The 9,728-nt window shown below is 40.4% G+C and overlaps 2 long non-coding RNA genes across 5 annotated transcripts; both read left to right on the forward strand.

Moving 5' to 3' along the window:
* The first annotated feature begins 1,954 nt into the window (after window positions 1–1,954).
* On the forward strand, window positions 1,955–3,034 carry LOC119332049. Its single transcript, XR_005160788.1, has 4 exons — window positions 1,955–2,398; window positions 2,518–2,600; window positions 2,703–2,867; window positions 2,968–3,034. It is a non-coding gene; the product is annotated as an uncharacterized LOC119332049 (long non-coding RNA).
* A 165-nt stretch (window positions 3,035–3,199) lies between these two features.
* LOC119332048 lies at window positions 3,200–8,235 on the forward strand. 4 transcript variants are annotated; one of them, XR_005160786.1, is made up of 8 exons: window positions 3,200–3,307; window positions 3,838–3,912; window positions 4,003–4,071; window positions 5,020–5,227; window positions 5,329–5,494; window positions 6,076–7,094; window positions 7,353–7,712; window positions 7,937–8,235. It is a non-coding gene; the product is annotated as an uncharacterized LOC119332048 (long non-coding RNA). The 4 variants fall into 4 exon arrangements; XR_005160787.1 differs by having other exon boundaries at window positions 3,848–3,912; XR_005160784.1 differs by having other exon boundaries at window positions 3,838–4,071.
* Window positions 8,236–9,728: the final 1,493 nt, after the last annotated feature.

Here is a 9,728-nt window from a genome sequence, read left to right on the forward strand (position 1 = left end):
TCTTGCTCCATCGCTCTTTCCACACCATGGCTCGGCAAAAAAAAAGACCACCTATGCTATGCTCACGCCGGAGTGTCGGTTCCAGATTGAGGAGGAGATCTGAGCAAGGCACTTCACCCGCATCGCTCTCGGCCTACCTCCGGACTCGCCAGAGCTAAATGAGGAGGAGGAAGAGGAGCAACCTGCCTCCGAACTCGAGGCGAAGATGGTGGTAGAGGCCGACGCGGAGCAACCGAAGGAGGCGGAGCTGCGGCTGTCGCCCATGTACCAGGAGACGGGCATGGAAATAGTGGACATCTCCAACGAGGAATAGAGTAGTATAGGTTGATCTACATAGGATTTTCTTGTTTGCATGCTTTTGTTTTTGTATAGACTAGTAAGCTTGCACGTGCAATGCACATCTCGCCTTGTACAAAAACAATATAATGAGTAAATCAAATGATGAGACAATTAATTTTATTTTTTGACAAGCACCTACTCCCAATCATGCACACATAAGTAAACCAAAAAAAACATACATTCAAGATTACTAATATGTAATACTGCTTGAATATTAACAAAGCCACCATACAAGATTCATTATCCATGGTATGTTGTTAAAAAGTAACAATTGCTCACAGAACAACAGACTATGAGTGGGATATGACATAAATGAATAAACAATGTCCTATCACCATTGAGATGCCTTCACCAAAATTATGTTCTCTTCTTCGTCTTTATCCAAATTCATTACTCAAAAGGTATTTAAGTTGTTCAATGATCATCACACACTATCCGAGATAAATAGTACTTTCCTGGAGAAAAAAGTTAGAAGGAAAGACACTTCGCTAGCAGTGTCGGAGTTCTGTATACATAGTTATACTACCAGGGTAAGAAAATGACAACATAAAAAAAAACTAATGTAACATCATGAGTACATGGACACTTCACAAGCACACGAATGCATCCAGAAATGACCCTGGATTGCCATCACAGGGCATTACTATGTGACATTGTGATGTGTTTGTGTGCTTATAAATCATAGTCATCTTCCTTGATATAGAATTCAGGACATGAAGAAAGCAAAATGTACAGTAACACATGCTGGTAGCATGTGGGGGCTAGGGCGGCAACCTGTTAGCAGCGAGCTATCACAGTTTGGGAGCATTGACCACAACACATAGCATTATAAAGAGGGGAATATAGAACAAGACATATGCACAATCCTGGGATGATGGAGAGTATTCCTATAGCAACCCGATTTTCATACCCGAACAGGGATACACCATTCACACATCATTATAACATCAAATAATTCTATAGATGCATAAGCATAAACATACCAGAACAGGGTGTGGACCTTCTGAAGCTTGGAGTGGCGCTGCATTCCTATCTTTTCATGAGCATGTTATCAGCCTAGATGTGCAAAAACAAAATCGATTGGTATTACACAAGGATTACAAATTAAAAAAAGTCTTTTCTTGGTGGACCATGTATTGTGTTTGTAATCATTCAGAACAAAAAATAAGTTAATACTGAACTTAGAACAAATGATCGAGTATCTTAAGTCCTAAATAGAAGAAAGCTTCCCGGCATGCAATGTTCGGGAGTTCGTATGTGTATATTTTGGCCTCCTGATGGAGGCGTTTCATGAGTACCCTTGTGTTGATCTTACTACCTAAGAGCACTTTGCAACTGTCAGGTGTTCTCTTTTGTACTCCCTCCGTTACGGTTTAGAAGGCACAGTTAAATTTGCGTGCATTTCCATAATAGAAAAGGTTTAGGGCGCATTGCATTTATTTCTAGTAGCCAATTAGTATTCCGATATACTATTTCTATATGCATGCGTAGTGTGAATGCTATCTTTTAGCCCGTCTCATCTTCTCTACTCCTAATAGACGAGTTGGTTGAATAGTCCCACCACTTTCAACCGGTTTATTTTCAACCGGTTATTTTTCGTTCTCCCCCGCACCCACGCACGCAGCCAAAAATCAGGCCTAAAAAAACCACTCTATCGATCGCGTGACTCGGAGGCCCGTCAGCTGATCCCCCGACCAAGGAAGGCACGACCCGCTGCCCCTCTCTTCTAGGGTTTCAAGCGGCGGCGACACAGGCGGTGGCGACGGCGGTTGGCCCGCACCACCACTCACGTCCGTCGCCACGGCCACATGCCTCGTCGCGACGACATCGACGCCACCTACGCACCGCACGATGTCGCGCCTCGCTCGCCTTCTTCGACGATGCCCGATGCAGCCAAGCCAGGTGTGCCTCTGCCTTAGCCGACGCAGTCGGCCATGACTAGCAGCAATCCCCAAGCCTGACTCGCCGCTGCCGCCTGCCGCGGCTCCGCCTCCTCCTCTGCCGCCAGGGCGCTGTGTGAGGATAGCCGCCGCTTCATCCAAGGACGCTCTTATCAAAGGTATGGCCTCATCGTTCTCCCACCTCGGTGTGGATTCTGTCGTAGAAATTGTGGTGCTGGATAGTGGATACTGACCGCCCACTTTCCTGTCTTCGCTTTTCTCCCATCCGAAACCCTAGGCCGGGGCGCTGCTGACGGATGCCGCATCTGAGTCCATGGCGGACCTCTTCCCTTCATCTCTTCTCTATTCGGCCCTGTGAGAGTGAGGACGCACGTGCATTCATGCGTGCTGAAATGAGCGTCTCCAAGTTTGAACAAAAATGGTTATGTTTAACTGGTACTGGCTTTTTGATGGAACCTGCAGCTTGGAACACACTGCTCGAAGGTGACGGGATGCCTGGGGCAACTGCTGATGCCGGAGAGGGTCAGCTGTTCTGAACTGGATTGGGGAGATCAGTTTTTGTCAGCGAGAGGGCTATAAGGAGGGCCATGGCATTGGTCGGGGAGGAGAACACACTGATCAAGATAAGTAAGAGCTTATGTGCCCAACTTTTGTTTTGCAGTATTCAGACTGTTCCATTGTTCGTTTCTGCATGTATTGTACCTGATGACCAGTTTTTGTGTTTCAGAGCAATCATTTGAGGACGTACCTGATGCAGAGGGCGAATCAAGAGAAATGGATGCTCCATTTAGAGGCAAGACTTGCTTTAACCTTTTTCTCTGTATAGACAAGATTGAATGTTGCAACAATAGTCAGAAACGTGGTCTTGCTTTCACCTTTTTCTCTGTAGAGATAATTGTACCAACTGTATCTTCTTGAGGTTGTGCGTTACTGATTCAGTTTTCCATCTTGTGAAATTTAGGTGGAGTGCGTAACAGTACCATGCCCCTCTCTCCTCCAAACTGGATCAGGAAAAGCGGCCTTGCTGGGCAATGATTCAATCCAAAAGGCAAGAGCTCTTTCAGAAGGTAGGAGGTTTAACACCTGTTTACTTTATCTAAACGCTGAAAGTGCTTTCTTACCACTTATTTTGTCCATGGTGGCGTATGTATGGCTGCGAGTAGTTTAGGATCTGTTCATCCCATGTTCTGTTAGAAATTATGTCACTATTCATTAACAACAAGGCATCGTAATATAATATTTGTTGAACCAGCATATTTTCCACAGTTGCCTGGATATTTGTTATACTTACAACTGAAGATATATTTGGATGTGCTTAGCTTGTTGAGCATTTCTATTCCATATTAATATACAATGACTTCAAGTAGTTTTATACTAATTAGGGTCCACCTAATTGATGGCAGTATATTTCTTTAGTTCACCGCTGATTTGTGACCTCCTAATGAACCTGGAGTCTGTATATGCCATACAATAATATATATTTAAAAGCAATATTTTTTTATGTTCTATCTGATGGAATTTATTTTCTGAGACGTTCATTGAATATTTCATAATTTTGATGGCCTCTTGATTCATGTCATTAACAGTTATTTTTCAGTACTTTTCAGAAAGGCAATATCTCTTTTACTGGCCAATGGGGTTCTCTCTTCTAAAATTGGACTAAAATTTCCCAGTGGGTTCTCCAATTTAACTCTTTCTAAAACCTTTAGAAGCTATGAAAGAAAGGGAATAACCTTCCACTTGTCATGTACATCCTCTTAAGGTCTTCTCTCTTCTATGTCAAAGCATCGCAAAATTACACAGTCTATCATTTAGTGTTGGATATTCCAAGGTATAACTTCCTTCTCTACATATATATTCATTTTGTATGTTTTTCTAATTTGTGAGGGTGATTTCTGCCTGTACGTATTAATTGATCCATATATAAAATACCAGCACTCAAATTTTGTCAAAGAGGTTGGCCTGTTAAATGTAGCATTGTGGTGCTCAACAGATTCTATTTACAATTTTAGTGTTCAAGTACAAACAAGTTATACGCATATTTCAAACTCACTGGTGGTGTCAATCTTGATTCACTTTTTTTGGATTCAGCTGCTATATGTTATAGGCATATTCTCACTGTAAAAATGCCCTAAATGTGAGGCCTTGACTTACCTTTTCTTTTTGAAATTATTACTTTGCCATTGTTTCGATGTTACCACAACCACATGGTTGTACTCTTCCACATAAGATCGACTCTACGTTTAATCTGTAGTAATTTAGTTGACTGATTTTGCATGCTAATAATTCAATAGATGGGCACAACTTTTTTTGGAGGGAAATAGATGGTTACAACTTAACAATGTTGGGTGCATTATGTTCTGTCAAGACTTAATATATGGGGGCTATCGGTCATGCACCTTTTCTTCTTTTGTATTTGGGAGTATTTTGTATATTTTGTGCAATATGATTTGTGAAATATTTTTGGCCAAATATGTTTTTCGCCATCTGCGGATGATTTTGGAAAACATAGGTTGACATTGATATCAATCTATCTAAAGAAAATGATATTGATTCTTCCTCGTGCTCTATTATTAGTGATCCTGTAACAGCTTTCTTGTCCATTCATACAAGTCAAAGATGCGCACATTGTTGCTTCCTTGTGCTTTGTTAATATTGATTTTCTAATGGATTTTTATAGATAAATTTATGTGCATGGCACAGATTAACAGTTTGGCCAGGCTTTTGTACTGAGCGATGTCATTTTGAAAAAAAAAACTGAATAAACTAAACCCATCAGACGAGAAAAGGCTGATTCTGCCAATTCAAGTTCGATGTCTGGCTAGGTGTCTTGTGCAGACTTGACATGGGCTATGTTGGACACTAGCAAGTGTTCCCAATCACATCTTAAAGAAATTCAAGTTCGCTGCAGGAAAGGTTTGCTCTTTCAAAATCAATGCACTTGTGAGTACCAAGCTGAATAAGGTTTATTATGCATGCTGAATAAGGTACTGAAATGATCTGAATTTCAAACTCTGTTTTCTTTGCTTGCTTGGTAGTACAGTCTGCAGTACATAACACATCTTCTTGTTTTTTTTTTCTGTTATAGTTTCATTTTTCAGAAACTTGTCAGAGGACGAGACGACGGACTTTAGAGAATTTGACTCCCAGTATAGTGATAAATAGAGGGAAAATTAACCTTAAGGTCCTAAGGGCTGCTTTATAAAAGCTTTGTACCAAATTTACTGAATTAGAAATAACAGTTGATACAGCTGGTATGTTAATCTCACAACCCTGACGTTGAACATTTCCTTCTTTTGTCCTGTATATGCACACTTACCTTCCTGCAACTGTATGTACTTCCTCTGTAAGGAAATATAAGAGCGTTTAGAATACTAAAGTAGTGATCTAAATGCTCTTATATTTCTTTACGAAGGGAGTATTAACTAGCCAATTGCTTTCATTTAATTATCATTATTCTGGAAGATGTTGCTCACTTTATATTAAACATTTTAATTAGAATAAGCTATCCAAGGAGGTTTTATTAGGAAAATTTAGTTTATGTGACTTTTTTTTATTTGAACAAGCATACGCATCTCCATTTTTTCATTTTAGTTGTTTATTTGTATAGTTGGAACATTAGTTTGGTGTGAGTTTCAGCTACCTGCTTGTTATTGAAACTGCAAGAACTCGCTAGCTTTTGTCAAAAGAAATGGAATGTGATGGAAGTAAACGAAGATAAGGTGTTTTTGTTGATCCTTGTGTCTGATTTTAGGGTGTGTGTGTGTGTGCCTAATCACTGTAAATAGTAAATACTCTACATTTATGACAGCGAAATCCTTGTGAATATGGACAGATGGAGGTGTATGAACGGGCAGTTCTTGCAGTTACTTATTCAGTGGACATATGGTGTAATTATTGTCAGTTTGCGATTTCAACATACAATGACCCAGATGTCATCAGAAGGTAGCAATTGAATATCGGGACTATTCCGATGAAGTTTTTTTAATATATTTTTATAGTGTCTTGACTTTTGTTAACTACCGCATTTTAGGCTGTATGTGTATGTATAGGAATACATACATGGCAAGAAGGGATTTTACAATACCTAGGACCTGCACAGGAATGCTTGATGAAATGCTTTATAATATTTTAGCACTGTTTTTCGGCAGTCCTTGTGGTAGGAAAGTGATCCATTCTTCGAAAACTCATCTACTACTACTCACCAAATCACATCGTTCCATATATGGACTAACTGAGAATCTGGGATTTTTCCATCAATCGCACTGCCTTTCCATCCCCTCCATCAACAAGCGATCAATCTTCCACATCGCAAAAAAAAAGAAGAGAGTCAATCTTCCAAATCACTTCATTCCATATATGGACTAACTTGGAATCTGGGATTCCATCGATCGCGCTGCCTACATGCCCCTCCAACAAGCGATCAATCTCAGCACAGAAGGCTCTTTGTTTTCTTGACGCTCGTGGCTTTTGTAGCAAATTCTATTTGTTCTTCGCCACTTTGGGTTGTGGGGCTTACTTCCTAGCCCCGCTTGCTTGTTGTACCACCGCCCACTTTGTGGCTCTAGCGCCAGCGCCAGCCTGGGACATCTCTCTATCCGGGCCGGCATACCGGGATGTTGCAGGGCCGCCGTCACCTCGAGAAGGGGCGAGGAGTCCATCGTATGCCCAGTTGATGTCCCTGGGTACTCACTGTGGCACGAAGAGTCCCTCACCGTTGTCCTCTTCGACCAGCATAACAACGACAGGTCAGCCTGTGCAGACTACAAACTGAGGGCGCAGATGTGCCACGCACAAGACACAAGGGTGACAAGGCCAGGAGCGGCAGCAGGCGGCGGTGGAGCACGCAGCAAGGTACGCACAGAAAATGGCCACAAGTGATGTAGTATCATGTATCTTGGTGTCTATTGTTCTTACCGCTGTTTCGTACTCAAATTTCATCATAGCACGTTCCTCATCTGGTTCAAAGGAAACGTGTATTATGGCACTGTTGAAACATTCCATCGATGTATGTTAGATCGCCCTATACAGAGTAGTTGAACATGTCCATGTGTTTTTCTTGTTTGTTCATTCCTTCAATCTCCTGGATGTGAATCTTATGCTCTCCTACAGGTGGATTTTCTGAAGATCTTGTGATTTTCTAAAGAACATGTCTGCTTGTTCAGGAGGCAAATAACTGAAGCTGAAGGCTCTTTTCTGAATGATGATAAATCTAGGAGAGGATGACGAATTAGTTTGTGCAAATCTCCCACTGATTTGTGTCCTTGAAGTCCTTTCTTGCATGGTTTTTATAATACGAATTAGACATTTCTTGCTTGCAAACAACTTATTGCATCTCTTCTTGTTGCATGAACAACCATATATATACTCCTAGAGCGGCAGAGCTAATGCATCAGGATAGGCAAGCATCATGGCACATTGGTGCAGTGCATCTTGAAGGATAACAACAGTATCTTACGAGAGTGGAACAACGTAATGCGAACACACACTTTATATTCAGTTGTTCATCTTTCCTTGATATTTCATTCATGTCTACATTGCATTGTACCTTGTGGACAGACCTGCCAGATTCAAATCGTGTTTCATTGATGAATGGTTATATAAGTCGTTCATTCAGATAGACATCCGTTTTCATTCTAATTCATAACTTTTCCTGAAGGAGCAGCCTAACCCGTGAATTGTGTTTTTTGATTCAGATTTTCAATCGGCAAAATGATTTGGTGTAATACAAGCTTCCTGGGGAAATCTGGTTTAGCTTTCAGTCCAGCTTTGATGATAAAATAACATCAGCCTACCTCGAACATAACTTTAATAAAGAAATCTTTGCAAGGAATATGTGTGATTTCGGAGGAGCCAAGTTGCAAGGAGCTAATGGGACACGAAATGCTTGTTTTTCTTTGCTCTGATCTTTCAAATTTGTGGATAAAATTTCACCCAACTATAATATGATGTCATCAAATGATACAGAATGCCAATACTACATGTTGTTTTACTACATGCTGTTTTCAGGCTGTGCTGCATCATTTTTTATCAGCCATCATGTTCTTGCAAGAAGTTGTCCAGATAATGGTGGCATGACCAGTGTTTTTTCTTGGCCGAGATTTTCGGAAACTGATCGAAAACCGGCCAATCACTATGTCATATGTCAAATACGGCGAAAACCCAGCGAAAAATTCAAATATCACCGAAAAATCTGAATTTATACGGCTGACATATGTCAAATACAGTTCGTATGCCCTTGTGAACACAAGATAACACTTGGCTAGCCACTTCGACAGGCCAATCACTATGTTAAAAAGAGGCTTAAACATATTATATTGATACACAAAAATTCTGAATTCAAAATTCATTTGAAAATTTCGAGAATTTCTGGAAACCGGTTTTCTTGGTTCCTACCGAAAAAAATGAGAATCGATGAAAAAAACATGGGCATGACATGGCAGCAATAAAATAAAAACATTCACGATAAAGTGCATTCATTCTTGTCTACACAAGATATCTTTTGTGCAATAGGTATATTGCCATGTGAGAGTTGCATAGGAGAGTTGCGTTCATAGAAATGCATCATAGAAAGTACATAGGAGAGTTGCATAGAGGAAGGGCGAGAGCACACCAATTGCACAGGGAAAAAAAGAAAATGGAAACGCAAAATGAAAAACTCAGTAGAAGAATTGTATGTAAGATGTCGGTCACGAGCCAGCGCGCACATGAGCGTTCCTATAGTAGGTCCTAAGGCACACACAATTTTTGATTAGTACTAGCATGCATGTCAATGAAGATCACATGTTGTGCCTAATCTGTAATAGTTGGTCCGTCATTCTTTTGCCTATAGTTCATGATTTCTTTTCAGTTATGTAATTTAGAAAATAAGTATGTTATTTTCCAATCATACCATGTCAGTATAGGTTATGGAGGACGGGGATTATTAGTGAAAAAGCATAGGTCAAGCTTGATATGTTTTCATCTATAGTTACCTAACCTCTTGTACAAAGTAGTCATGCATTTTTTGATTATCAAGCTTCAACTGCATGATGCTTCCGTTCATTAACTCCATCTTTTTTAGGTTCGTTATAAGCAAGGTTGACACATAATTGAGGAAGATGATGTCCATTGATTTCGACAGCGGCAACTATGTACGTTGTAGGGCCTATTGGAGAAGACATTCACAAGACCACAGTGGGCTTTTATGAGTTCAGACCAGAGATGCTTCCTAAAGTATATGCATGACAGCCCGTAGCAACGCACGGGCGTTCTACTAGTAACCAATAGATAACCACTTAGGTCCCAGAGAATTTCCAAGTGCACCTTTTAAACCGTGACGGAGGTAGTATCCTCTGCTCCTTTAGAGCCCTTTATAGATTTTTGTTGAAATATTAATACAGAAGCAAAAAACTGCTACTTTTAGTTAGAAAATAAATAAATAGCAGAACAAAACCAATTTTTCAGTTCTAGATATGTTTTGTTAGCAATTTACCAACCTACTGTCGA

The sequence above is a fragment of the Triticum dicoccoides genome, chromosome 7A (genome assembly GCF_002162155.2).
Source record: "Triticum dicoccoides isolate Atlit2015 ecotype Zavitan chromosome 7A, WEW_v2.0, whole genome shotgun sequence".
NCBI lineage: Eukaryota > Viridiplantae > Streptophyta > Magnoliopsida > Poales > Poaceae > Triticum > Triticum dicoccoides.